Genomic DNA, 27,609 nt, shown 5'->3' with positions numbered 1-27,609 from the left:
TGACTAGATAGTCTCTTAATTGTAAAGGAAAAAAAATAAACAACTGAATAAAAATGAGCAGATTTTCTTTTTTCGGCAGATTAGCTCCTGCATGAGTCGGTGTTTGAAGGAGAAACTAAAGCATCAAGCGAAAGGTGCAAAGGGAAACTGCAGTTACAGATGTAAATCTGCAGTGTTTGTTTTCTCATTATAAACACACAAAAGCATAAAACCACAAACAAGCAAGTGCAAAATAATGCTGAGTTAATGTAAAAGTGAAAGAAGAAACTGCATGAAAAGATTAATAAACAATATTACCAGCAACTCAATACCTCATTGGTGTATGAACTACAGCCCTAATCTGTGACTCCTCCAGCTTTTCCTGATGTTCTCACTTTTTGCCAGAGCAGTGCCGACTTCCTTTTATTTCACGTCTCTCTCCAAAGCTGAATTGAATTATGGCGACTGTTTCAAACAGGTGCAGCCTGGCTTTTCAGATTACATCAAAATGGAGAAATAATATTTGCATATGAATATAAATATCAGCCTCTCCTATTAGAATGTAAATGTGATGGTGGAGAAGCGTCTAATGTGTGGACAGGTCGACTGCGTCGGTAGTCATGGTGCGTTCAATTTATGCTTTTTATGTTAATATTCTTTAATGCATACAACAGCCGGCTGTTACTTCAAGCAGCGACACACTCTGATTGCTGAGGAAGAGGCTGTGTTGAGACTGTCGAGACTAAATTTAAGATGATAGAAGCAGGAGGGTGATCAAGTACACGTTGGTGGATTCAGGGCACCAGTAAATTCTCACCGATATTAGTATCTGACCAGACACTTTTAGGTTACGTCTTGAATTCTGATGTCAGGTTTCCCCTTTTTTTTTTTTTTTTTTTACAGCCAATGAATATATGACATAAAAATCCCTGTACAGGATAATAAATATGCTATTGTATTAGCATTTTTCTCATTTCCCTCATGATTCTGCAAGTATTTGTATGGAAACACACACAAACACACACACACACACACACACACACATAAATAAGCATCGTGATCTTGGTTTTCCTGTCTCGTCTTTTCAGTCAAGTTCTCACTGCAGCATGTTCTTTTATGTCAGAACTTTCTATTCCCTGTCATTCTGCACCCAGCCACCAGATGGACCCCTCAGTCTCTGGGCGCTCCACCCCCCCACCTCCACCCCCCCACCCCACCCCCCACCTCCACACACTCTCCCATTTAAACCAGGACGTGTCCCCAAGTTGTTGCCGTCTTCTGCACCGTGGATCCTGTGGAATTCAGTTCTTGCTTGTACATTTCTTCCTCATTCTCTTCCTGGAAGAAAGAATCATTTTAATTCTCATCCTGCAAATTCCCTTCTTGCACTTTGAGAACTTTGTTAATCCTGGTTGAATTTACCTGGTGTTTGCGCATTGTGCTTTTTTTAAATTTTAAGTCTAATAATGTCACTGTGTGACACTCAGGCCCTGAATCAAAGGCAACGCGTCAGACTTTTCATACCATTTTGCTCCTTTTTGATAAGGGACTCTTATGCAACGCATTTGGAGGCTGCAAATGTTCTTTTCCACTAGGTGAAAAATGAATTTCTGACACAGTGACAGCAGGACCACAGCTGTGAAAGGATGAAAAGGTAGTTGCTGGTCCCTCACAGAGGATTTGCTGTGCTGCTTTTGTCCTTCAGGACTCAGTTCACTTAGTCTCCTTTACCGCTGCTGCTCCAGAGGTCTCGAAACCATAGGTGAAAATATGACTGCAGACTTCCTTTAGAAGAAAAAAAGGATGATACGTAAAAAAAAGTAGATGTTTTCACTTTGTTAAGAAGCTGTTTTAACTGCAGTTGGACAGTAGATGTCAGTCTCACACAAGTCTTTCTTTCACTAAATGACACGATTTGTGTTTCTAGTTTTAATTCTTGCTCATTTTTTTGTTCCCTATTAATTTGTAATTTGTATATTTGAATCAGATTTCACTCAGAAGCCGTGCGTGTTTACGTCCTCAACGTGTGGTTTCTGATGCTTAATAACAACCTTCCTGCAGAAATCAAATCCCACTCACAGTATTTTCACTTTTTTTTTTTTCTTTCGGTGGATGTGTGTTTTCCCACGGTGGGAAATTCGTTTCATGATTTTCTATGTTAATCAATAGTATGATAGACCGATAACCTCTCCTATTACTCATTTGCAGCTGAGGCCTCTATCGCTCCCCTGGGACCTTCCCCTTGCCTGTCGGAGGTGTCATAAATGATACAGGCTAATTAGATATGAATTGATTGTGAGGAGGCTGCGGCTGTTTTCATCCATCACTCTAAAAGCTGTTTAACAATAGATTTACCACCCTGTAGATCCCAGAGGAGCCTCGGCGAATGGAGCAGTGGGCGACTTCGGGCCTTGTTTGGGATGTGGGGGACTCACAACTCCGCTGAATAATAAATATTACTGCAGCTCACTCTTCCTGTGCTGGGGGCAGTGTTATTAACACAGAGGTGGTGATGAATCATCACAGGATCTCACTGGAGCGTGTTGGCCTGCACGAGTGCGTTGTGGTTTTATATGAAGACTGCATTTCACAGTAAAGGGCTAAATGACTGCTATTTAAAAGCAGACGTGGCACAAGCTGGTTACCACATACAGTAAGTTGCAGACAACCTTGCACAGCGTTTTGACTGTTACAACCACATTTTTGAAAACTGTCATAAGTTTTGCCCTTGTGCTGTAGCTGTGTAACTGAGACCCCTCAGGGTTACGAATCTGTACATTTGCCCTTCAGCTTAATACTTAAGAAATTATTATAAAATAGTGGTTTGCTTCTACCTGACACTGTCTTATCGTGTTAGTGAGCTCCAAAAACCAAATGCTCCGACTCCGTATACTTTACATCTACCTTCCAGCACTGCAACTATAGTTGCCTGCTCTGTCCAGGATTATAAAATGTACCTACACATACCACTAAATCTAACTGCTCAACATGTTACATCACATCTGTCTGTCGTGGATTTGTGATTGGTTCGACAGTGACTCCCTGTATTTTTCCTATTAATGATCTAAAAATGCCCTGCACACAATCCCCTGTATACTTAAACAAACAAGATATGTTGATTTGAAAACTTTAGACGTGCCTCTGAACAGAGCCAGGTTGCTGTCTCCCTTGTGCCTCCAGTCTTCATGCTGAGCAGCTATGAGAGGCATGAGAATGATATTGACCTCATCTAACATCTAATTTGTTAAACTTATGTTTGGACCTTTTAGAACTACAACTATGATGTACCTTTAAAGTTTTTGAGAGAGTAATATATGGGCCAGTGACAGAGATACAGGAGCAGAGGTGAGGTTTGATCTCTATCCACCTGCCCTGGACTCCTCAGGTTTCCGAGCAGTGGCGATGAAACGGTGCAGCTCCCTGGACTGAAGACAACCACAGCGGGTCTGGCTGTCACCCTCTCTGATTAATGACCCTGCTGAAACATGTCCAGCCACATTAGAGCCCCATGTATCTCCCAGAGTCCACACAGGCCTGGCTCTTTGTTCTGATGGGAAATGGTGTCAGCCGCTCAGTGCTGCTCACCCAGAAACAGATAAAGATTTACTGTCATCAGAGGCCAGATTAAAGCGCACAAACGCAGACATTGATTTCTGAGAGGGGAGAGAACGAAAAAAAAAAAAAAAAAACGACACATTTTGGGTAGGAAACTCATTCCAGGGGAGATGGAGATATGATCAGCTTATTTGGGAGGTGGATAATATGGAGCCCTTTCCCAGAATGAACTTTGAAAGAAGTAAATTGTAAATATTGATTTCTGAAATGAACTGTCAATCTCACTTGGTGAGATTATTCCTATCATCATGTCGAGAGGGGGCCGCCCAATTCAAAACGGTGGACAAAGGGTGGGTGGGGTGGGTTGCTGGATTTCTGTTGGGGAGCACTCAAAAGAGCTTTACTCGCTTGGTAATGGTTGTTCAGTTTTATCAGATAACCGCTGAGACATCCAGCTCGTCGCTCTTGTCCACTTTGAGATCATCATACGAGGAGCTGCTGGAGGGGCTCGGGCCACTTCATTACATGAAGCTGCTGCAAACTGGTGGGAACAAAGACCTCTCTCCTGTCTCACAAAGAGGTCAAGTCTGAGGGCCAGCTTGATGGAGCGCGAACGTGCAGAGGAGTCATTCTGGGACTTAGAGTCGGTTCACCCAAATCATAGAACATAGCTGCCTAAAGTTACATTTTACTGTGCAGGTTTGGTTTCATTTTCACAGATTTATGCCTCCATCGCATGAAAATGGAGGTAAATTAAAAAAACAAACCCCCCAAAAAACTCAACAGTTTCCGCTGGAAATGCCCCCAATTAAAGAAACTGCAAAGATGATTTGCACAAGTAGGCGTCACACTGTGAAACCCCATTCTCCTGCACTGTGACTGCAGAAAATGAGAAAAAAAAAGTGAGAACATTGTTTTGTTACCTTGTTAGTTCCCTTTATAGGGGGGAGATCACAGCCAAAGACGTAAGGTAACCTGTGGTAATTAATGTAATCATGTTAGAAACCTGCTTTCAAACAGTGAGACACAGTGAGACTTGGCTTTTAATGTCTTTGTGGTTATAGGTATGATATTATGAATGACATTTCTTTTTTCTAGTGCATACAGTAGGTAAAAATACCTCCACTAACTGTCCCCTGACCAAGGTTTTAAACTAAAATGCAACATGCATTTGCTCTCAATCCCCACTTTGACCATTTCTACACAACGTGGTCTTTTTACATGTTGGGCCTTTTTCATTAATTTCACACCTTACATCAAATCTGTGACATCTCAGTCTCTCGTTTCTGTTGTTTTGCGTATCAACCCTCACTAGGTGGCAGTGCACGTCTATGCAAATCATTTCCAGGTTCCCACTGCTGCATTTGCACAGTTGCGAGGATCAATGAGAGTTTAGATGACCTCTGTGCACCTACTGCTGTTCACCCCCCACCTCCCTTCAATTACACAGAGAGCCCTTTGAGTTAAAGTGAAACTAATGATGTTCATTTCCAGCGACGCATCACAGCACTTTGTTGATCATTTCTGTCATTTGTCAGGGTTTTGTGTGGAGAGGGCTCGAAAGTTTTGGTCTCGGACAAGCAGAGGGAATGACTCTCATTAGTTTACTTATCCGGTTTCGTTGGTTGGACACCGGGCTATAATCTCACTGATCACTTTTTCCATTATACTTAATTGATTGAATGGAAAGAGCAAGATTCTTTTTCCCTTCAGCCTCATTTTGACAGATGAGTGTCAGAGGCCAGCGGCTCTCAGCAGCTGGTTGTGTTCATATGTGTTCGAAACCAACTGCAAGGACAGCGCCTGCAGCCCTTTGTGTCCTTTAATTGCCATTTACATAGTAGGCTAATCATTATTTTTTATGTCTGCTATTACACACTATCACCAACTCTCTCTCTCTTTTTGTCTCTCTGGGCTAAAACAATAAGCTGTTTGTCAGAAGTGATGCTCTGATGATCAGGTCACTGATGGAAGAAATGATGTTGAGAGACAACAAAGTGTCAGAACAGCTAATATTTAGATAAAGAGCACTACTTTCATCACTCGAAAAAGTAGGTGAACAATACACTTGCAAAGCAATACACACTTTTATTGAAACCATATTAAGTTACTATGATACTTTTGCGGAAAATATTTTATTGTCTGGGTATTTTCTTGTATTTCAAACGAACCCCTTGATGAGCAATTTTTATTACTAATTACTGCTTTTTGGTTTTGCTATTGTTTTAGATAAAACTCAAAGTGCTCAGACAGCTTTTCCTAAGGAGCTATTAAATAGTTGTAAGATAAATGTAGTAGAGTGTAGAGGCAGTGAGGTTCAAATCTCAAAACTCAACTGAACAACGGTAGTAGAGCAGTTATTTTAAGTTATTTTCTACACCTGGTGAAAACTTGACTAAACCTGTTTCCTCCCTGTCTGGTTTCAGTTTGTATTTGTACTTTCAGAGCTGTTTGACTCGCACTTTAAATATTCGACGAGCTGCGCTCTGTGCCAGACCTGACCCTGGGTTTATCTGCCTTTCCACGCATCACAGAGTAATAATGACAAATCGGGCCGATGTTTGCTAATGATTAGTAGAGATTGTTTCAGCTCACTTGTAAAAGCCATGTTTAAAAGCTGTATTTATTGTTCCATTTGCACATTTTGCAAGTGTGTTTGAGAGAGGACTAATCGTTATTAATTAGGGTCATTGTTCTCGTGTGTGTGTGTGTGTGTGTGTGTGTTTCTTTTGTGTGGAGATGTGTTTCTGTGCTTGTACATCTGCCTGTGCATATGTGAGTGTCTAAACGTGTGTGTGTGTGTGTGTGTGCAGCCCTGAAGCCATATTCAGCAAGCTGTGACAAAGGTCCATTACCTTGTCTGATCACAACGGCCTGTGATCTATTAGCATCATCTAAAAGCTACATTAGGATGAAGTGGAGACACTCGTAAACAGAACGCTCTGATGAGGCCTTTTAATGGGTTCACTGGTTTTACATGGAACGTCTCTGGCTTATTCCCCCTGGTTTGTAGGTTAATGCATTTTCAAGTACCCACCAGACAACACTCAATTGACAATGAGGCGTATACATCAGCCATTCAATGTGAAACAACTGAGGATCCACCAGTGAATTCAGATGGAAAGTGTACAGCAGCTGTTGTTGTGGTATTGAGGTATTAATTCTGTATCTGCTGATGTGCAAACCCAATTAGGCTGTTGGAGAATAATGTATACACGAATACTGCTTTGTCACACTTTTTAAAGCATCCATTTCTGGCGTATGATTTGTTGAAGGCTTAAAAGAAGACATCCAAACGTCTTTATCTTTAGGGGCTGAAAGCTGAAGAGAAGCGAGCATATTGTTGTTTGCCAGATCCCATTAGGAGTCACCAACATCAGAGTTTTCTAAATAGGGGCTTTAGGCAAGGTTTGCTTATAATAACAGGTTCCCTCTACTCTGTTAAAAGTTCAATCAAAAATGATGTGCTTGTAGTTTAGAGAAGGCGAAGTGACCCGTTCTGTTAGCAGGGTCCAATAAAACACAATAGACAATAAGAGGCTCCGACCATCTTGATAAAGGATACAAAAAGAAGGACGTATTGTGCTTTAAATGGCTGGTATTGTAGAAAAAAAAACTTTGAGATGGATGAGTGTGGAAGTGGGAGCCTCCTACGACGTAAAATGACTAAACTTTCTCTCTGCAATCTAAGTTTTTGACACTTAATAGACTCACCTTAAGAGCAAGCGATAAGAAACTGTGTCCACTGTGAATTCCCAGGATCAGCCCAGCCGGCTTCATGCTCTGCTAAAGACTTCTGCATTTGCAGACAGCAGAATGAGTATTACTTTGTCAGGAAGCCGGGACACAGTCCTCCCATTCTCAAACGTACCGTTGACGTGTGAAGCATGCAAACATCAGCAGCCAGTTCTCCTTCCCCCGGCCCCCGGCTTTTAGAGGAGTGAGGAAATACTGAAAGGATTAAATGTGAAATGAATTCATCTTTATTGTAAAGTCATAAAGGACATAATCTTTGTTTGTATCAGCAAGCTTATACATACCGGTCCCAGCTGTGATTGGACGAGAGTCAGGGCCCACCCTGGACAGGTCTCCAGTCTATCTTAGGACCAACACAGAGAGACATACACAGACAGACAACCATTCACACTCAGTCACCATTAACCTAACATGCACAGTACCCGGACGAAACCCACACAAGCACAGGAAGAACATGCAAAAAAAAAAGGGTCAGGTAAGACATTTGCTCTACCCTTCACTGCCAAAGTGAATCCGGGACACCCCTACTGTACCTCTTTGTGTGATTGCTGTGGCAGGACCAAAAGGGAGAATTAGGATTTAGCCAAAATTATGCAATAACAGGTTCTTCCTGTTCTTCCTGTTAAACTTTGGTTTATAATGAGTTCTGTCATTGTTATTGTGTTATTGTGCCTCCAGCAGCAGCCATTTCTGGATTTTAAGGAAAGGTCTTTTCTTGCTGATGCTTTGCAATAATATGACATTATTACCCATTTGGACCCCTAACAGAAATACAATTTTTCTGCAATTGACTTCCTGTCCGCTTGGCTCTTGTATCATTTTGCTCAGCTGCTATCTTCACCAGATTTTCCTGTAAAATATGCTCTTGAATTCAATAAGAATACCTGGTTAGAAAAAAACCTTAAGTAAAATGAATAAATCATATTCACCTACATCAAAGGCTTTATCGTGTCATTTGTGCAGCTTTAGACCTGAATGTAAATGAGACCCACAGACTAATGCATGAGGTCTGACAGACATAAAAGAAATGTTATTAAGAGAGAACAGCGCCGAAATCAATAGAGTGAACTTGAAACACGACAGAATACATTTACAACAGTGTGATAATTAGTGCATAGAGCTCATATCTGCAGCATGAAATCCCTTCATTATTTTTTTGCATGATATCTGAGATCTTTTTCAAAACTAGAATGGTCGGACAAGTCTTCAGATGAGCGATGAGAGGAGTTCAGTTGTGTATAAACGGATGTGTTTTTGATATGCAGAGAGGGAGCACTGAGGCCTGCTCATGTTATAAGGCTCACACTAGCAGCCTTATTGTGTGTGAAATTATCATAACCTCCCACCACCTAAAGAGTGCTGCAAGATCATCCGGTTGCTGTCTGAAAACTGGATTATTATAAAAACAAAACGGAGAAAGCATCAAATCATCCCACCAGCACTTTGACACGATAGACAAATAAACGTTGACTGTCTGCAGAAATGAAAATTACAGCTCTGGCAGCACGACAATCCAGGCATCACATTATGAAAGTGTAAAACCTGAGCGGTTTATGTGTTACTGCGTGTTTGCCATTAGGCCCTGTCACAGCAGAGGAGAGGCCAGAGAGTGGCTGCCATATTCTGCTGATTGAAATACTACAGTGAACAATATGGACACTACGTTAATCGAAGGAGGGAGACATCTGCGAGATGATTTATGATTTTGTTGTGGGCTGCATCAGTGACGTCGTCAGCATTACTCAAACCTTTGCCTGTAATGCCAACACATTTTCTAATTGATGAAGAAATACGACCTGGACCAAGTGAAGATTACACGAAACAAAAGATGCAGATCACTGTGCAGGGTTATGACGCAGTGGTTTTGTTTATTATTACTATTAAAAGAAAGAGATTTAATTTAAAAAAAAATAATCGATACTTTGACAGTGTGCAGCTGCTTTAGTTTAGCAGAGATTATTAAGGGATGTGATTATTTGCAAATGGAGTTACGTAACTGCCACATGTTTGAGGACATATAGAAAGCAGGGAGCACAAATGAAGAGAAAACAAAACAAAAGGAAGAACATTGGAGGTAAGAAAAGAAAAAAGGAAATGGGAGAAAAGGAAGAGAAGAAAATGAATAAAAATCCGGGCAAATAACTAATACACAGAATGATAATAGTAAGGATAAGTGGGGAAAATGTAAAGTAATGAAACATGAGGAATTCACACATTATTTACTGTCCCTGAAAAAAATTAAAGTGATGGTGTGATCCAGCTCTCCATGTTTGTCCCGAGCACGTCCTCATCATCCATCTCTCTCTGGGACATCGTCACCTCGACTTTACCCAGCAGTGATCTGACGGCTGGAAGTAGACAAATGCAGATCCTCTATAAACTTTGCTAATTGATAGATGTCCAAAGACTTTATTTTTAAAACATATTTTGCCATTCATTTGGTTTGAACCTGTGGATTTTCTCATTTTCATCTTAAAATCCAGTTTTATACATATTACAAACATGTTGCTGCCGAACTTTTTAAATGACACGATATTATAGATATAATTGACATAAAATAGGTTCTTTTGCTCATGATTCCTACAAACCACACTTAATCTGTCTCCAAACATCAAACTTATTGTATTTAGTCCCGATTCTGTTTGTATTTGTACTCATACTTTTATGTGCTACACTGTATAAACAATTTTGAATTGTATTTTGTATTTTAATACAAACCTCAATATTTACCCAACCCTAACCTTTTCATGTTTGTGACTGAACAAAATTACGTTGTGAGGCATAAATCGGCATAATAATGACTCGATGAGACCAAATGCATGTGGAGTAATTACCTACTGACCTATGTTTATGGTAGTAATAACACAAAGTAACAAAAAATGAAAGCAGGTGGTAAATCCATTTAAATTGTTTTCAGGGATGACCTGGGCAATCGGCAGCATTAATGTAATTATGTTGACTGTCTGTTGGCTGTCAAAGACACTGAGCCCCCAACATGTCCCCACTGTCTGATAGTGAGTTTTAGGTCACTTTGGACATCAGCTTCTGCTGAATGTCTAATTGTAAACTTTAACAAAAATATATTTTATCCTTTGTACATCTAAGCAATTTTCAAATCACAAAGCAAAGTTCGAGCCTCACCTGGAGAAGCCTAGTTTTAATACGGGGACCTGAACTCGATTAGTGGAACAGTTAAACTTAACCAACAACACAATTATGCACACATGACAAGGTTAGTGGTTCGATTTCAAGTTCGCCTGGCTACAGGTTAAAGTTTCTCCGGCAAAGACACTGACCCCCAAGATGTCCCTAGTGTCTAATGCTGAGTTGTAACTCACTTTGGACAAAACCATTTACTTGTAAACTTTTACAAAAATGCATCTTCTACTTTGTAAACCTAAGCATTTATAAAAACCTACAGCAAATAAACTGCAGCTGCGCAAAAGGTCAGCGCCCGGTTCTGATAAGACAGAAGAGCAATGCCAAGCAAATAAATGAATGTTTACAGTAAAAAAAATATCTAATACACAAAGATTTTCTACTACTTTCATCAATGAATATTTTTAACCAAATATCAAATATGACACATGTAAAAAAACATCTAATACACAAAGATTTTCTACTAATTTCATCAATGATTATTCTTAACCAAACATCAAACATGACACACATGAGCTCCAGTGGCGCAATAGGTCAGCGCGCGGTACTTATAAGACAGTAACCTGCATAGCAATGCCGAGGTTGTGAGTTCGAGCCTCACCTGGAGCATCCTAGTTTTAATAGAGGGGACCTGAACTCAATTAGTGGAACAGTTAAACTTAACCAACAACACAATTATGCACACATGACAGGGTTAGTGGTTCAAGTTCGCCCGGCTACAGGTTAAAGTTTCTCCGGCAAAGACACTGACCCCGAAGATGTCCCTAGTGTCTAATGCTGAGTTGTAAGTCACTTTGGACAAAACCATCTACTCAAAAACTTTTACAAAAATGCATCTTCTACTTTGTAAACCTAAGTATTTATAAAATCCTACAGCAAATAAACTGCAGCGGAGCAAAACGTCAGCGCCCGGTTCTGATAAGACAGAAGAGCAATGCCAAGCAAATAAATGAACGTTTACAGTAAATAAAACATCTAATATACAAACTTTTTCTACTAATTTCATCAATGAATATTCTTAACCAAACATCAAACATGACACACATGAGCTCCAGTGGCGCAATAGGTCAGCGCTGTCTTATAAGTGGAACAGTTAAACTTAATGAATAACACAATTATGCACACATGACAGGGTTAGTGGTTCGATTTCAAGTTCGCTTGGCTACAGGTTAAAGTTTCTCCAGCAAAGACACTGACCCCCAAGATGTCCGTAGTGTCTAATGCTGAGTTGTAAGTCACTTTGGACAAAACCATCTACTCATACACTTTTACAAAAATGCATCTTCTACTTTGTAAACCTAAGCATTTTTAAAAACCTACTGCAAATAAACTGCAGCGGTGCAAAAGGTCAGCGCGCGGTTCTGATAAGACAGAAGAGCAATGCCAAGCAAATAAATGAATGTTTACAGTAAAAAAATATCTAATACACAAAGATTTTCTACTAATTTCATCAATGAATATTTTTAACCAAATATCAAATAAGACACACGTGAGCTCCAGTGGCGCAATAGGTCAGCGCGCGGTACTTATAAGACAGTAACCTGCATAGCAATGCCAAGGTTGTGAGTTCGAGCCTCACCTGGAGCAGCCTAGTTTTAATACGGGGACCTGAACTCGATTAGTGGAACAGTTAAACTTATCCAACAACACAATTATGCACACATGACAGGGTTAGTGGTTCGATTTCAAGTTCGCCCGGCTACAGGTTAAAGTTTCTCTGGCAAAGACACTGACCCCCAAGATGTGTCTAATGCTGAGTTGTAACTCACTTTGGACAAAACCATCTACTTGTAAACTTTTACAAAAATGCATCTTCTACTTTGTAAACCTAAGCATTTATAAAATCCTACAGCAAATAAACTGCAGCGGAGCAAAAGGTCAGCGCCCGGTTCTGATAAGACAGAAGAGCAATGCCAAGCAAATAAATGAACGTTTACAGTAAATAAAACATCTAATATACAAACTTTTTCTACTAATTTCATCAATGAATATTCTTAAGCAAACATCAAACATGACACACATGAACTCCAGTGGCGCAATAGGTCAGCGCGCGGTACTTATAAGACAGTAACGTGCATAGCAATGCCGAGGTTGTGAGTTCGAGCCTCACCTGAAGCAGCCTAGTTTTAATACGGGGACCTGAACTCAATTAGTGGAACAGTTAAACTTAACCAACAACACAATTATGCACACATGACAGGGTTAGTGGTTCAAGTTCGCCCGGCTACAGGTTAAAGTTTCTCTGGCAAAGACACTGACCCCCAAGATGTCCCTAGTGTCTAATGCTGAGTTGTAACTCACTTTGGACAAAACCATCTACTTGTAAACTTTTACAAAAATGCATCTTCTACTTTGTAAACCTAAGCATTTATAAAATCCTACAGCAAATAAACTGCAGCTGCGCAAAAGGTCAGCGCACGGTTATGATAAGACAGAAGAGCAATGCCAAGCAAATAAATGAACGTTTACAGTAAATAAAACATCTAATATACAAACTTTTTCTACTAATTTCATCAATGAATATGTTTAACCAAATATCAAATATGATACGTAAAAAAAACATCTAATACCCAAAGATTTTCTACTAATTTCATCAATGAATATTCTTAACCAAATATCACAATAGCTCAGCGCGCGATACTTATAACGACAGTAACCTGCACAGCAATGCCGAGGTTGTGAGTTCGAGCCTCACCTGGAGCAGCCTAGTTTTAATACGGGGACCTGAACTCGATTAGTAGAACAGTTAAACTTAATGAATAACACAATTATGCACACATGACAGGGTTAGTGGTTCGATTTCAAGTTCGCTTGGCTACAGGTTAAAGTTCCTCTGGCAAAGACACTGACCCCCAAGATGTCCCTAGTGTCTAATGCTGAGTTGTAAGTCACTTTGGACAAAACCATCTACTCATACACTTTTACAAAAATGCATCTTCTACTTTGTAAACCTAAGCCTTTTTAAAATCACACAGCAAATAAACTGCAGCGGTGCAAAAGGTCAGCGACCGGTTCTGATAAGACAGAAGAGCAATGCCAAGCAAATAAATGAATGTTTACAGTAAAAAAAACATCTAATATACAAACTTTTTCTACTAATTTCATCAATGAATATTTTTAACCAAATATCAAATATGACACATGTAAAAAAAACATCTAATACCCAAAGATTTTCTACTAATTTCATCAATGAATATTCTTAACCAAATATCAAGTATAACACACGTGAGCTCCAGTGGCGCAATAGGTCAGCGCGCGGTACTTATAAGACAGTAACCTGCACAGCAATGCCGAGGTTGTGAGTTCGAGCCTCACCTGGAGCGTCCTAGTTTTAATACGGGGAGCTGAACTCGATTAGTGGAACGATTAAACTTAATGAATAACACAATTATGCACACATGACAGGGTTAGTGGTTCGATTTCAAGTTCGCTTGGCTACAGGTTAAAGTTTCTCCGGCAAAGACACTGACCCCCAAGATGTCCCTAGTGTCTAATGCTGAGTTGTAAGTCACTTTAGACAAAACCATCTACTTGTAAACTTTTATAAAAATGCATATTCTACTTTGAAACTTTAAAATGCAGCGGTGCAAAAGGTCAGCGCCCGGTTCTGATAAGACAGAAGAGCAATGCCAAGCAAATAAATGAATGTTTACAGTAAATAAAACATCTAATATACAAACTTTTTCTACTAATTTCATCAATGAATATTTTTAACCAAATATCCAATATGACACATGTAAAAAAAACATCTAATACCCAAAGATTTTCTACTAATTTCATCAATTAATATTCTTAACCAAATATCAAATAAGACACACATGAGCTCCAGTGGCGCAATAGGTCAGCGCGCGGTACTTATAAGACAGTAACCTGCATAGCAATGCCGAGGTTGTGAGTTCGAGCCTCACCTGGAGCAGCCTAGTTTTAATACGGGGACCTGAACTTGATTAGTGGAACAGTTAAACTTAACCAACAACACAATAATGCACACATGACAGGGTTAGTGGTTTGATTTAACAACCAAAAGTATGACAATCCAGAGTTGAGCCTAGGATGCAGAGATCCAGTCCTACACGCCTCTCTGCAGTGTCCTTACAACCGTCACCCCCCACAACTCCAACATACCTATAGAGACTGTGTCTGTTCCCCGACCTAAATTACATAAAGTAAATATGACAACAAGAGGAGTTAATCATAATAACCTAATAAAAGTTAAGACTACTCCTCTTACAGAACAAAACCCCAAAACTATTAAATGTGGATTATTAAATATCAGATCTCTCTCTTCTAAATCTCTGTTAGTAAATGACTTAATAAGTGATCATCAGTTCGATTTATTTTGTCTCACTGAAACTTGGTTGCAGCAGGAAGAATATGTCAGTTTAAATGAGTCAACCCCCCAAGTCATATTAATTACCATGTTCCTAGAAGCACAGGCCGAGGTGGAGGAGTTGCAGCAATCTTCCATTGTAGCTTATCAATAATTCCTAGACCTAAACATAGTTATAACTCATTTGAGAGTCTTACTCTTAGCCTTTCACACCCAAACTGGAAAACTCAAAAACCACTATTATTTGTTATCGTGTACCGTCCTCCAGTCCCTTATTCAGAGTTTTTGATTGAATTTTCTGATTTTCTATCTGATTTAGTGCTTAGTACAGATAAAGTCATTATAGTGGGTGACTTTAACATTCATGTAGATGCTGACAGTAACTGCCTGAGCACTGCGTTTAATTCATTATTAGATTCAATTGGTTTTTCCCAAAGTGTAAATAAACCCACTCACTGTTTTAGTCACACGTTAGACCTTGTCCTTACGTATGGAATTGAAACGGATAATTTAACAATATGTCCTCACAACTCTCTTCTGTCTGACCATTTTTTAATAACATTTGAATTTACAATAACGGACTATATAGCAGTTAGGGAAAAATTCCACTATAGCAGATGCTTAAGTGAAAAAGCTGTCAACAAATTTAAAGAAATTATTTCTTCATCATTTGCTTCACCATATGTTAATACAATGGGAAGTAGTCTCCTTAATGTTACTCCTGCACAAGTAGATTATCTTGTTGACAATTCTGCAGCCTCACTACGTACAATACTCGATAGTGTTGCCCCTCTAAAAAAGAAGGCAGTAAATCAGCAGAGGCGATCTCCATGGTATAGTTCACAAACACGCAACTTAAAACAGGAAACACGAAAGTTAGAAAGGAAGTGGCGTTCCAGAAAGTTAGAAGAATCTCATTTAGCCTGGAAAAATAGTTTAAAAACGTACAAAAAAGCTCTCAGTGATGCCAGAACAGCATATTATTCATCATTAATAGAAGAAAACAAGAACAACCCCCGGTTTCTGTTCAGCACTGTAGCCAGGCTGACTAAGAGCCATAGTTCTGTTGAGCCTACTATTCCCTTAACTTTGAGCAGCAATGACTTCATGACCTTCTTTATGAATAAAATTGTAGCTATTAGAGAAAGTATTCACCAGATCCTCCCCCCAAAAATTACAGATAGATCTTCATGTACAGCAGTGCTAGAATCATGGATAAGGCCCCACTCCCTGTTAGACTGCTTTTTACCCATAGATCTCTCTGAGCTAACTTCAATTATTACCTCTTCTAAACCAACAACCTGTCTGCTAGACCCTATTCCAACTAAGCTGCTCAAGGAAGCTTTACCCTTAATAGATACGTTCATATTAGATATCATCAATCTATCTTTAGAAACAGGCTATGTACCACAGGCCTATAAGGTAGCTGTAATTAAACCATTACTTAAAAAACCCTGTCTTGACCCAGGTGTTTTAGCCAATTACAGACCAATATCTAATCTCCCCTTTATTTCTAAAATAATTGAAAAAGTAGTCGCAAAACAATTATGTGATCACCTTCATAGGAATAATTTGTATGAAGAGTTTCAGTCAGGATTTAGAGTTCATCATAGTACAGAAACAGCACTGGTAAAAGTCACCAACGATCTTCTCATGGCCTCAGATAATGGACTCATCTCTATACTTGTTCTGTTAGATCTTAGTGCCGCATTTGATACCATTGATCATAACATTTTATTACAGAGACTGGAACATGAAATTGGAATTACAGGAACTGCACTAGGTTGGTTTAAATCCTATCTGTCTGATAGATTTCAATTTGTTCATGTTAATGATGAATCCTCCATGCACACAAAGGTTAGCTATGGAGTTCCACAAGGCTCTGTGTTAGGACCAATACTTTTTACTTTATATATGTCTCCTTCAGGCAACATTATTAGAAAACACTCCATAAATTTCCACTGTTATGCTGATGATACCCAGCTATATTTATCTATGGAACCAGATGAAAATAATCAGTTAATAAAGCTTCAAGCATGCCTACAAGACATAAAGGCCTGGATGTCCCACAATTTTTTACTTTTAAACTCAGACAAAACTGAAGTCATAGTATTTGGGCCCAAAAATATCAGAGATATGATGTCCAACCATATTGTTACCCTAGATGGCATAAGTCTGGCCTCCAGTACTACTGCAAGGAACCTTGGAGTTATTTTTGATCAGGATCTGTCCTTTAAGTCACATATAAAACAAATCTCTAGAACAGCCTTCTTCCACCTACGGAACATTGCCAAAATTAGGAGCATACTGTCTCAAAATGATGCCGAAAAACTGGTCCATGCATTTGTTACTTCTAGGTTGGACTACTGTAATTCCCTACTTTCAGGATGCCCCAGTAACTCCCTAAAGAGCCTGCAATTAATCCAAAATGCTGCAGCAAGAGTGCTGACTGGAACTAGCAAGAGAGATCATATTTCACCTTCACTAGCTTCTCTCCATTGGCTTCCCATTAAATTTAGAATAGAATTTAAAACCCTGCTTCTTACATATAAAGCTCTGAATGGTCAGGCTCCATCATATATAGAAGACCTCATAGCACCATATCATCCCAGTAGACCACTTCGGTCTCAGAATGCAGGCCTACTTGTGGTTCCCAGAATTTCCAAAAGTAGAATGGGAGGTAGAGCCTTTAGCTATCAAGCTCCTCTCTTGTGGAACCAGCTCCCAGTTCAGATTCGGGAAGCAGACACCCTCTCTACTTTTAAGTCTAAGCTTAAAACCTTCCTCTTTAATAAAGCATATAGTTAGTTATAGTTATGCTGCCATAGGCTTAGACTGCTGGGGGACCCACCCCCCAATGCACTGAGCTCCTTTCCTCCTCTTGACCATCTCTCCTCTCCTCTCACCCCGCAATTCTCACCACTGTATGTCATTAACTCTGTGTGTTCTCTCCCGTAGTTGTCTTTGTCCTCCTCTGTCCCCCTCTCTCTGTCCCTTTCTGCAGGTGTCCCCCGGCTTTGAAGCTGTGTGTCTTCCAGCGTGCAGCTACTGGTCCTACCAATCTGCCCGATGTTTTGTTATTGCTTTTTGTTGCTCTGTTCTTTTCTCTCTCCCCTTTCCACTCACCCCAACCGGTCGAGGCAGATGGCCGTCCACCCTGAGCCTGGTTCTGCTGGAGGTTTCTTCCGTTAAAGGGAGTTTTTCCTCTCCACTGTTGCCTATGGCTTGCTCCAGGGGGAATTGTTGGGTTCTCTTTATATATCTTTATAATCTTGACTTTATTCTGTAAAGTGCCCTGAGATGACTTTGTTGTGAATTGGCGCTATATAAATAAAGTTGAATTGAATTGAATTGAATTTCAAGTTCGCCCGGCTACAGGTTAAAGTTTCTCTGGCAAAAGACACTGACCCCCAAGATGTGTCTAATGCTGAGTTGTAACTCACTTTGGACAAAACCATCTACTTGTAAACTTTTACAAAAATGCATCTTCTACTTTGTAAACCTAAGCATTTATAAAATCCTACAGCAAATAAACTGCAGCTGCGCAAAAGGTCAGCGCACGGTTATGATAAGATAGAAGAGCAATGCCAAGCGAATAAATGAACGTTTACAGTAAATAAAACATCTAATTTACAAACTTTTTCTACTAATTTCATCAATGAATATTTTTAACCAAATATCAAATTTGACACATGTAAAAAAAACATCTAATACCCAAAGATTTTCTACTAATTTCATCAATGAATATTCTTAACCAAATATCAAATAAGACACACATGAGCTCCAGTGGCGCAATCGGTCAGCGCACGGTACTTATAAGACAGCAACCTGCACAGCAATGCCGAGGTAGTGAGTTCAAGCCTCTCCTGGAGCAGCCTAGTTTTAATACGGGGACCTGAACTCGATTAGTGGAACCGAAGATGTCCCTAGTGTCTAATGCTGAGTTGTAAGTCACTTTGGACAAAACCATCTACTCAAACACTTTTACAAAAATGCATCTAGTGCATTAGTGGTTCGATTTCAAGTTCGCTTGGCTACAGGTTAAAGTTTCTCCGCCAAAGACACTGACCCCCAAGATGTCCCTAGTGTCTAATGCTGAGTTGTAACTCACTTTGGACAAAACCATCTACTTGTAAACTTTTACAAAACTGCATCTTCTACTTTGTAAACCTAAGCATTTATAAAATCCTACAGCAAATAAACTGCAGTTGCGCAAAAGGTCATCGCACGGTTATGATAAGACAGAAGAGCAATGCCAAGCAAATAAATGAATGTTTACAGTAAATAAAACATCTAATATACAAACTTTTTCTACTAATTTCATCAATGAATATTTTTAACCAAATATCAAATATGATACGTAAAAAAAACATCTAATACACAAAGATTTTCTACTAATTTCATCAATGATTATTCTTAAGCAAATATAAAATATAACACACGTGAGCTCCAGTGGTGCAATAGGTCAGCACGTGGTACTTATAAGACAGTAACCTGCACAGCAATGCCGAGGTTGTGAGTTCAATCCTCACCTGGAGCAGGCTAGTTTTAATACGGGGACCAGAACTCGATTAGTGGAACAGTAAAATTTAACCAACAACACAATAATGCACACATGACAGGGTTAGTGGTTCGATTTCAAGTTCGCCTGGCTACAGGTTAAAGTTTCTCTGGCAAGGACACTGACCCCCAAGATGTGTCTAATGCTGAGTTGTAACTCACTTTGGACAAAACCATCTACTTGTAAACTTTTACAAAAATGCATCTTCTACTTTGTAAACCTAAGCATTTTTAAAAACCTACAGCAAATAAACTGCAGCGGTGCAAAAGGTCAGTCCCCGGTTCTGATAAGACAGAAGAGCAATGCCAAGCAAATAAATGAATGTTTACACTAAAAAAAATATCTAATACACAAAGATTTTCTACTAATTTCATCAATGAATATTATTAACCAAACATCAAACATGACACACATGAGCTCCAATGGCGCAATAGGTCAGCGCTGTCTTATAAGTGGAACAGTTAAACTTAATGAATAACACAATTATGCACACATGACAGGGTTAGTGGTTCGATTTCAAGTTCGCCTGGCTACAGGTTAAAGTTTCTCCGGCAAAGACACTGACCCCCAAGATGTCCCTAGTGTCTAATGCTGAGTTGTAAGTCACTTTGGACAAAACCATCTACTTGTAAACTTTTACAAAAATGCATCTTCTACTTTGTAAACCTAAGCATTTTTAAAATCACACAGCAAATAAACTGCAGCGGTGCAAAAGGTCAGCGACCGGTTCTGATAAGACAGAAGAGCAATGCCAAGCAAATAAATGAATGTTTACACTAAAAAAAATATCTAATACACAAAGATTTTCTACTAATTTCATCAATGAATATTATTAACCAAACATCAAACATGACACACATGAGCTCCAGTGGCGCAATAGGTCAGCGCTGTCTTATAAGTGGAACAGTTAAACTTAATGAATAACACAATTATGCACACATGACAGGGTTAGTGGTTCGATTTCAAGTTCGCTTGGCTACAGGTTAAAGTTTCTCTGGCAAAAGACACTGACCCCCAAGATGTGAAAAAACATCTAAAATACAAACTTTTTCTACTAATTTCATCAATGAATATTTTTAACCAAATATCAAATATGACACATGTAAAAAAAAACATCTAATACCCAAAGATTTTCTACTAATTTCATCAATGAATATTCTTAACCAAATATCAAATAAGACGCACATGAGCTCCAGTGGCGCAATCGGTCAGCGCACGGTACTTATAAGACAGTAACCTGCACAGCAATGCCGAGGTTGTGAGTTCGAGCCTCACCTGGAGCAGCCTAATTTTAATACGGGGACCTGAACTCGATTAGTGGAACGATTAAACTTAACCAAAAACACAACTATGCACACATGACAGGGTTAGTGGTTCGATTTCAAGTTCGCCTGGCTACAGGTTAAAGTTTCTCTGGCAAAGACACTGACACTGACCCCCAAGATGTCCCTATTGTCTAATGCTGAGTAGAAACTCACTTTGGACAAAACCATCTACTTGTAAACTTTTACAAAAATGCATCTTCTACTTTGTAAACCTAAGCATTTTTAAAATCACACAGCAAATAAACTGCAGCGGTGCAAAAGGTCAGCGCCTGGTTCTGATAAGACAAAAGAGCAATGCCAGGCAAATACATGAATGTTTACAGTAAAAAAAACATCTAATACACAAAGATTTTCTACTAATTTCATCAATGATTATTCTTAAGCAAATATCAAATAAGACACACGTGAGCTCCAGTGGCACAATAGGTCAGCGCGCGGTAATTATAAGACAGTAACCTGCATAGCAATGCCGAGGTTGTGAGTTCGAGCCTCACCTGGAGCAGCCTAGTTTTAATACGGGGACCTGAATTAGATTAGTGGAACAGTTAAACTTAACCAACAACACAATAATGCACACATGACAGAGTTAGTGGTTCGATTTCAAGTTCGCCTGGCTACAGGTTAAGCTTTTTCTGGCAAAAGACACTGACCCCCAAGATGTCCCTAGTGTCTAATGCTGAGTTGTAACTCACTTTGGACAAAACCATCTACTTGTAAACTTTTACAAAAATGCATCTTCTACTTTGTAAACCTAAGCATTTTTAAAATCACACAGCAAATAAACTGCAGCTGTGCAAAAGGTCAGCGCCCGGTTCTGATAAGACAGAAGAGCAATGCCAAGCAAATAAATGAATGTTTACAGTTAAAAAAAACATCTAATACACAAACTTTTTCTACTAATTTCATCAATGAATATTCTTAACCAAATATCAAATATGACACGTAAAAAAAAACATCTAATACCCAAAGATTTTCTACTACTTTCAACAATGAATATTCTTAACCAAATATCAAATATAACACATGTGAGCTCCAGTGGCGCAATAGGTCAGTGCGCGGTACTTATAAGACAGTAACCTGCACAGCAATGCCGAGGTTGTGAGTTCGAGCCTCACCTGGAGCAGCCTAGTTTTAATACGGGGACCTGAACTCAATTAGTGGAACAATTAAACTTAACCAAAAACACAATTATGCACACATGACAGGGTTAGTGGTTCGATTTCAAGTTCGCCTGGCTACAGGTTAAAGTTTCTCTGGCAAAGACACTGACACTGACCCCCAAGATGTCCCTAGTGTCTAATGCTGAGTAGTAACTCACTTTGGACAAAACCATCTACTTGTAAACTTTTACAAAAATGCATTTTCTACTTTGTAAATCTAAGTATTTTTAAAAACCTACAGCAAATAAACTGCAGCGGTGCAAAAGGTCAGCGCCTGGTTCTGATAAGACAAAAGAGCAATGCCAAGCAAATAAATGAATGTTTACAGTAAAAAAAACATCTAATACACAAAGATTTTCTACTAATTTCATCAATGATTATTCTTAAGCAAATATCAAATAAGACACACGTGAGCTCCAGTGGCGCAATCGGTCAGCGCGCGGTACTTATAAGATAGTAACCTGCACAGCAATGCCGAGGTTGTGAGTTCGAGCCTCACCTGGAGCAGCCTAGTTTTAATACGGGGACCTGAACTCAATTAGTGGAACGATTAAACTTAATGAATAACACAATAAGGCACACATGACAGGGTTAGTGGTTCGATTTCAAGTTCGCCTGGCTACAGGTTAAAGTTTCTCTGGCAAAGACACTGACCCCCAAGATGTCCCTAGTGTCTAATGCTGAGTTGTAACTCACTTTGGACAAAACCATCTACTTGTAAACTTTTACAAAAATGCATCTTCTACTTTGTAAACCTAAGCATTTTTAAAAACCTACAGCAAATAAACTGCAGCGGTGCAAAAGGTCAGCGACCGGTTCTGATAAGACAGAAGAGCAATGCCAAGCAAATAAATGAATGTTTACACTAAAAAAAATATCTAATACACAAAGATTTTCTACTAATTTCATCAATGAATATTATTAACCAAACATCAAACATGACACACATGAGCTCCAGTGGCGCAATAGGTCAGCGCTGTCTTATAAGTGGAACAGTTAAACTTAATGAATAACACAATTATGCACACATGACAGGGTTAGTGGTTCGATTTCAAGTTCGCCTGGCTACAGGTTAAAGTTTCTCCGGCAAAGACCCTGACCCCCAAGATGTCCCTAGTGTCTAATGCTGAGTTGTAAGTCACTTTGGACAAAACCATCTACTTGTAAACTTTTACAAAAATGCATCTTCTACTTTGTAAACCTAAGCATTTTTAAAATCACACAGCAAATAAACTGCAGCGGTGCAAAAGGTCAGCGACCGGTTCTGATAAGACAGAAGAGCAATGCCAAGCAAATAAATGAATGTTTACACTAAAAAAAATATCTAATACACAAAGATTTTGTACTAATATCATCAATGAATATTATTAACCAAACATTAAACATGACACACATGAGCTCCAGTGGCGCAATAGGTCAGCGCTGTCTTATAAGTGGAACAGTTAAACTTAATGAATAACACAATTATGCACACATGACAGGGTTAGTGGTTCGATTTCAAGTTCGCTTGGCTACAGGTTAGAGTTTCTCCGGCAAAGACACTGACCCCCAAGATGTCCCTAGTGTCTAATGCTGAGTTGTAAGTCACTTTGGACAAAACCATCTACTCATACACTTTTACAAAAATGCATCTTCTACTTTGTAAACCTAAGCATTTTTAAAAACCTACAGCAAATAAACTGCAGCGGTGCAAAAGGTCAGCGCCCGGTTCTGATAAGACAGAAGAGCAATGCCAAGCAAATAAATGAATGTTTACAGTAAATAAAACATCTAATATACAAACTTTTTCTACTAATTTCATCAATGAATATTTTTAACCAAATATCAAATATGACACATGTAAAAAAAACATCTAATACCCAAAGATTTTCTACTAATTTCATCAATGAATATTCTTAACCAAATATCAAATAAGACACACATGAGCTCCAGTGGCGCAATCGGTCAGCGCGCGGTACTTATAAGACAGTAACCTGCACAGCAATGCCGAGGTTGTGAGTTCGAGCCTCACCTGGAGCAGCCTAGTTTTAATACGGGGACCTGAACTCGATTAGTGGAACAGTTAAACTTAATGAATAACACAATTATGCACACATGACAGGGTTAGTGGTTCGATTTCAAGTTCGCTTGGCTACAGGTTAAAGTTTCTCCGGCAAAGACACTGACCCCCAAGATGTCCCTAGTGTCTAATGCTGAGTAGAAACTCACTTTGGACAAAACCATCTACTTGTAAACTTTTACAAAACTGCATCTTCTACTTTGTAAACCTAAGCATTTATAAAATCCTACAGCAAATAAACTGCAGATGCGCAAAAGGTCAGCGCACGGTTATGATAAGACAGAAGAGCAATGCCAAGCAAATAAATGAATGTTTACACTAAAAAAAATATCTAATACACAAAGATTTTCTACTAATTTCATCAATGAATATTATTAACCAAACATCAAACATGACACACATGAGCTCCAGTGGCGCAATAGGTCAGCGCTGTCTTATAAGTGGAACAGTTAAACTTAATGAATAACACAATTATGCACACATGACAGGGTTAGTGGTTCGATTTCAAGTTCGCTTGGCTACAGGTTAGAGTTTCTCCGGCAAAGACACTGACCCCCAAGATGTCCCTAGTGTCTAATGCTGAGTTGTAAGTCACTTTGGACAAAACCATCTACTCATACACTTTTACAAAAATGCATCTTCTACTTTGTAAACCTAAGCATTTTTAAAAACCTACAGCAAATAAACTGCAGCGGTGCAAAAGGTCAGCGCCCGGTTCTGATAAGACAGAAGAGCAATGCCAAGCAAATAAATGAACGTTTACAGTAAATAAAACATCTAATATACAAACTTTTTCTACTAATTTCATCAATGAATATTTTTAACCAAATATCAAATATGACACATGTAAAAAAAACATCTAATACCCAAAGATTTTCTACTAATTTCATCAATGATTATTCTTAAGCAAATATCAAATAAGACACACGTGAGCTCCAGTGGCACAATAGGTCAGCGCACGGTACTTATAAGACAGTAACCTGCATAGCAATGCCGAGGTTGTGAGTTCGAGCCTCACCTGGAGCAGCCTAGTTTTAATACGGGGACCTGAACTAGATTAGTGGAACAGTTAAACTTAACCAACAACACAATAATGCACACATGACAGGGTTAGTGGTTCGATTTCAAGTTCGCCTTGCTACACGTTAAACTTTTTCTGGCAAAAGACACTGACCCCCAAGATGTCCCTAGTGTCTAATGCTGAGTTGTAACTCACTTTGGACAAAACCATCTACTTGTAAACTTTTACAAAAATGCATCTTCTACTTTGTAAACCTAAGCATTTTTAAAATCACACAGCAAATAAACTGCAGCTGTGCAAAAGGTCAGCGCCCGGTTCTGATAAGACAGAAGAGCAATGCCAAGCAAATAAATGAATGTTTACAGTTAAAAAAACATCTAATACACAAACTTTTTCTACAAAAATGCATCTTCTACTTTGTAAACCTAAGTATTTATAAAATCCTACAGCAAATAAACTGCAGCGGAGCAAAAGGTCAGCGCCCGGTTCTGATAAGATAGAAGACCAATTGAACATGATTAGTGGAACAGTTAAGTGGAACAGTTAAACTTAACCAACAACACAATTATGCACACATGACAGGGTTAGTGGTTTGATTTCAAGTTCACCCGGCTACAGGTTAAGGTTTCTCTGGCAAAAGACACTGACCCCCAAGATGTGTCTAATGCTGAGTTGTAACTCACTTTGGACAAAACCATCTACTTGTAAACTTTTACAAAAATGCATCTTCTACTTTGTAAACCTAAGCATTTATAAAATCCTACAGCAAATAAACTGCAGCTGCGCAAAAGGTCAGCGCACGGTTATGATAAGATAGAAGAGCAATGCCAAGCGAATAAATGAACGTTTACAGTAAATAAAACATCTAATTTACAAACTTTTTCTACTAATTTCATCAATGAATATTTTTAACCAAATATCAAATATGACACATGTAAAAAAAACATCTAATACCCAAAGATTTTCTACTAATTTCATCAATGAATATTCTTAACCAAATATCAAATAAGACACACATGAGCTCCAGTGGCGCAATCGGTCAGCGCACGGTACTTATAAGACAGTAACCTGCACAGCAATGCCGAGTTTGAGAGTTCGAGCCTCACCTGGAGCAGCCTAGTTTTAATACGGGGACCTGAACTCGATTAGTGGAACAGTTAAACTTAATGAATAACACAATTATGCACACATGACAGGGTTAGTGGTTCGATTTCAAGTTCGCTTGGCTACAGGTTAAAGTTCCTCTGGCAAAGACACTGACCCCCAAGATGTCCCTAGTGTCTAATGCTGAGTTGTAACTCACTTTGGACAAAACCATCTACTTGTAAACTTTTACAAAACTGCATCTTCTACTTTGTAAACCTAAGCATTTATAAAATCCTACAGCAAATAAACTGCAGATGCGCAAAAGGTCAGCGCACGGTTATGATAAGACAGAAGAGCAATGCCAAGCAAATCAATGAATGTTTACAGTAAATAAAACATCTAATATACAAACTTTTTCTACTAATTTCATCAATGAATATTTTTAACCAAATATCAAATATGATACGTAAAAAAAACATCTAATACACAAAGATTTTCTACTAATTTCATCAATGATTATTCTTAAGCAAATATAAAATATAACGTACGTGAGCTCCAGTTGCGCAATAGGTCAGCACGTGGTACTTATAAGACAGTAACCTGCACAGCAATGCAGAGGTTGTGAGTTCAATCCTCACCTGGAGCAGGCTAGTTTTAATACGGGGACCAGAACTCGATTAGTCGAACAGTTAAACTTACCCAACAACACAATAATGCACACATGACAGGGTTAGTGGTTTGATTTCAAGTTCGCCTGGCTACAGGTTAAAGTTTCTCTGGCAAAGACACTGACCCCCAAGATGTCCCTAGTGTCTAATGCTGAGTTGTAACTCACTTTGGACAAAACCATCTACTTGTAAACTTTTACAAAAATGCATCTTCTACTTTGTAAACCTAAGCATTTTTAAAAACCTACAGCAAATAAACTGCAGCGGTGCAAAAGGTCAGTCCCCGGTTCTGATAAGACAGAAGAGCAATGCCAAGCAAATAAATGAATGTTTACACTAAAAAAAATATCTAATACACAAAGATTTTCTACTAATTTCATCAATGAATATTATTAACCAAACATCAAACATGACACACATGAGCTCCAGTGGCGCAATAGGTCAGCGCTGTCTTATAAGTGGAACAGTTAAACTTAATGAATAACACAATTATGCACACATGACAGGGTTAGTGGTTCGATTTCAAGTTCGCCTGGCTACAGGTTAAAGTTTCTCCGGCAAAGACACTGACCCCCAAGATGTCCCTAGTGTCTAATGCTGAGTTGTAACTCACTTTGGACAAAACCATCTACTTGTAAACTTTTACAAAAATGCATCTTCTACTTTGTAAACCTAAGCATTTTTAAAATCACACAGCAAATAAACTGCAGCGGTGCAAAAGGTCAGCGACCGGTTCTGATAAGACAGAAGAGCAATGCCAAGCAAATAAATGAATGTTTACACTAAAAAAAATATCTAATACACAAAGATTTTCTACTAATTTCATCAATGAATATTATTAACCAAACATCAAACATGACACACATGAGCTCCAGTGGCGCAATAGGTCAGCGCTGTCTTATAAGTGGAACAGTTAAACTTAATGAATAACACAATTATGCACACATGAC

General features: G+C 38.9%; 14 non-coding genes across 14 annotated transcripts; all 14 read left to right on the top strand.

Moving 5' to 3' along the window:
* The first annotated feature begins 10,964 nt into the window (after positions 1-10,964).
* trnai-uau (transfer RNA isoleucine (anticodon UAU)) lies at positions 10,965-11,058 on the top strand. The gene is made up of 2 exons: positions 10,965-11,002; positions 11,023-11,058. It is a non-coding gene; the product is annotated as a tRNA-Ile (tRNA).
* An 884-nt stretch (positions 11,059-11,942) lies between these two features.
* On the top strand, positions 11,943-12,036 carry trnai-uau (transfer RNA isoleucine (anticodon UAU)). The gene is made up of 2 exons: positions 11,943-11,980; positions 12,001-12,036. It is a non-coding gene; the product is annotated as a tRNA-Ile (tRNA).
* Positions 12,037-12,473: 437 nt separating this feature from the next.
* Positions 12,474-12,567, top strand: trnai-uau (transfer RNA isoleucine (anticodon UAU)). The gene is made up of 2 exons: positions 12,474-12,511; positions 12,532-12,567. It is a non-coding gene; the product is annotated as a tRNA-Ile (tRNA).
* Positions 12,568-13,678: 1,111 nt separating this feature from the next.
* On the top strand, positions 13,679-13,772 carry trnai-uau (transfer RNA isoleucine (anticodon UAU)). The gene is made up of 2 exons: positions 13,679-13,716; positions 13,737-13,772. It is a non-coding gene; the product is annotated as a tRNA-Ile (tRNA).
* A 499-nt stretch (positions 13,773-14,271) lies between these two features.
* trnai-uau (transfer RNA isoleucine (anticodon UAU)) lies at positions 14,272-14,365 on the top strand. The gene is made up of 2 exons: positions 14,272-14,309; positions 14,330-14,365. It is a non-coding gene; the product is annotated as a tRNA-Ile (tRNA).
* A 4,194-nt stretch (positions 14,366-18,559) lies between these two features.
* Positions 18,560-18,653, top strand: trnai-uau (transfer RNA isoleucine (anticodon UAU)). Its single transcript has 2 exons — positions 18,560-18,597; positions 18,618-18,653. It is a non-coding gene; the product is annotated as a tRNA-Ile (tRNA).
* Positions 18,654-19,225: 572 nt separating this feature from the next.
* On the top strand, positions 19,226-19,319 carry trnai-uau (transfer RNA isoleucine (anticodon UAU)). Its single transcript has 2 exons — positions 19,226-19,263; positions 19,284-19,319. It is a non-coding gene; the product is annotated as a tRNA-Ile (tRNA).
* Positions 19,320-20,529: 1,210 nt separating this feature from the next.
* On the top strand, positions 20,530-20,623 carry trnai-uau (transfer RNA isoleucine (anticodon UAU)). The gene is made up of 2 exons: positions 20,530-20,567; positions 20,588-20,623. It is a non-coding gene; the product is annotated as a tRNA-Ile (tRNA).
* Positions 20,624-21,073: 450 nt separating this feature from the next.
* On the top strand, positions 21,074-21,167 carry trnai-uau (transfer RNA isoleucine (anticodon UAU)). Its single transcript has 2 exons — positions 21,074-21,111; positions 21,132-21,167. It is a non-coding gene; the product is annotated as a tRNA-Ile (tRNA).
* A 527-nt stretch (positions 21,168-21,694) lies between these two features.
* On the top strand, positions 21,695-21,788 carry trnai-uau (transfer RNA isoleucine (anticodon UAU)). The gene is made up of 2 exons: positions 21,695-21,732; positions 21,753-21,788. It is a non-coding gene; the product is annotated as a tRNA-Ile (tRNA).
* A 450-nt stretch (positions 21,789-22,238) lies between these two features.
* On the top strand, positions 22,239-22,332 carry trnai-uau (transfer RNA isoleucine (anticodon UAU)). The gene is made up of 2 exons: positions 22,239-22,276; positions 22,297-22,332. It is a non-coding gene; the product is annotated as a tRNA-Ile (tRNA).
* Positions 22,333-23,750: 1,418 nt separating this feature from the next.
* On the top strand, positions 23,751-23,844 carry trnai-uau (transfer RNA isoleucine (anticodon UAU)). The gene is made up of 2 exons: positions 23,751-23,788; positions 23,809-23,844. It is a non-coding gene; the product is annotated as a tRNA-Ile (tRNA).
* A 972-nt stretch (positions 23,845-24,816) lies between these two features.
* On the top strand, positions 24,817-24,910 carry trnai-uau (transfer RNA isoleucine (anticodon UAU)). The gene is made up of 2 exons: positions 24,817-24,854; positions 24,875-24,910. It is a non-coding gene; the product is annotated as a tRNA-Ile (tRNA).
* A 1,015-nt stretch (positions 24,911-25,925) lies between these two features.
* On the top strand, positions 25,926-26,019 carry trnai-uau (transfer RNA isoleucine (anticodon UAU)). Its single transcript has 2 exons — positions 25,926-25,963; positions 25,984-26,019. It is a non-coding gene; the product is annotated as a tRNA-Ile (tRNA).
* Positions 26,020-27,609: the final 1,590 nt, after the last annotated feature.

This window comes from Channa argus, chromosome 1 (assembly GCF_033026475.1).
Source record: "Channa argus isolate prfri chromosome 1, Channa argus male v1.0, whole genome shotgun sequence".
Lineage (NCBI taxonomy): Eukaryota > Metazoa > Chordata > Actinopteri > Anabantiformes > Channidae > Channa > Channa argus.
Note: the sequence above shows the minus strand (reverse complement) of the source record. Positions and strands in the feature narration are given on the sequence as shown.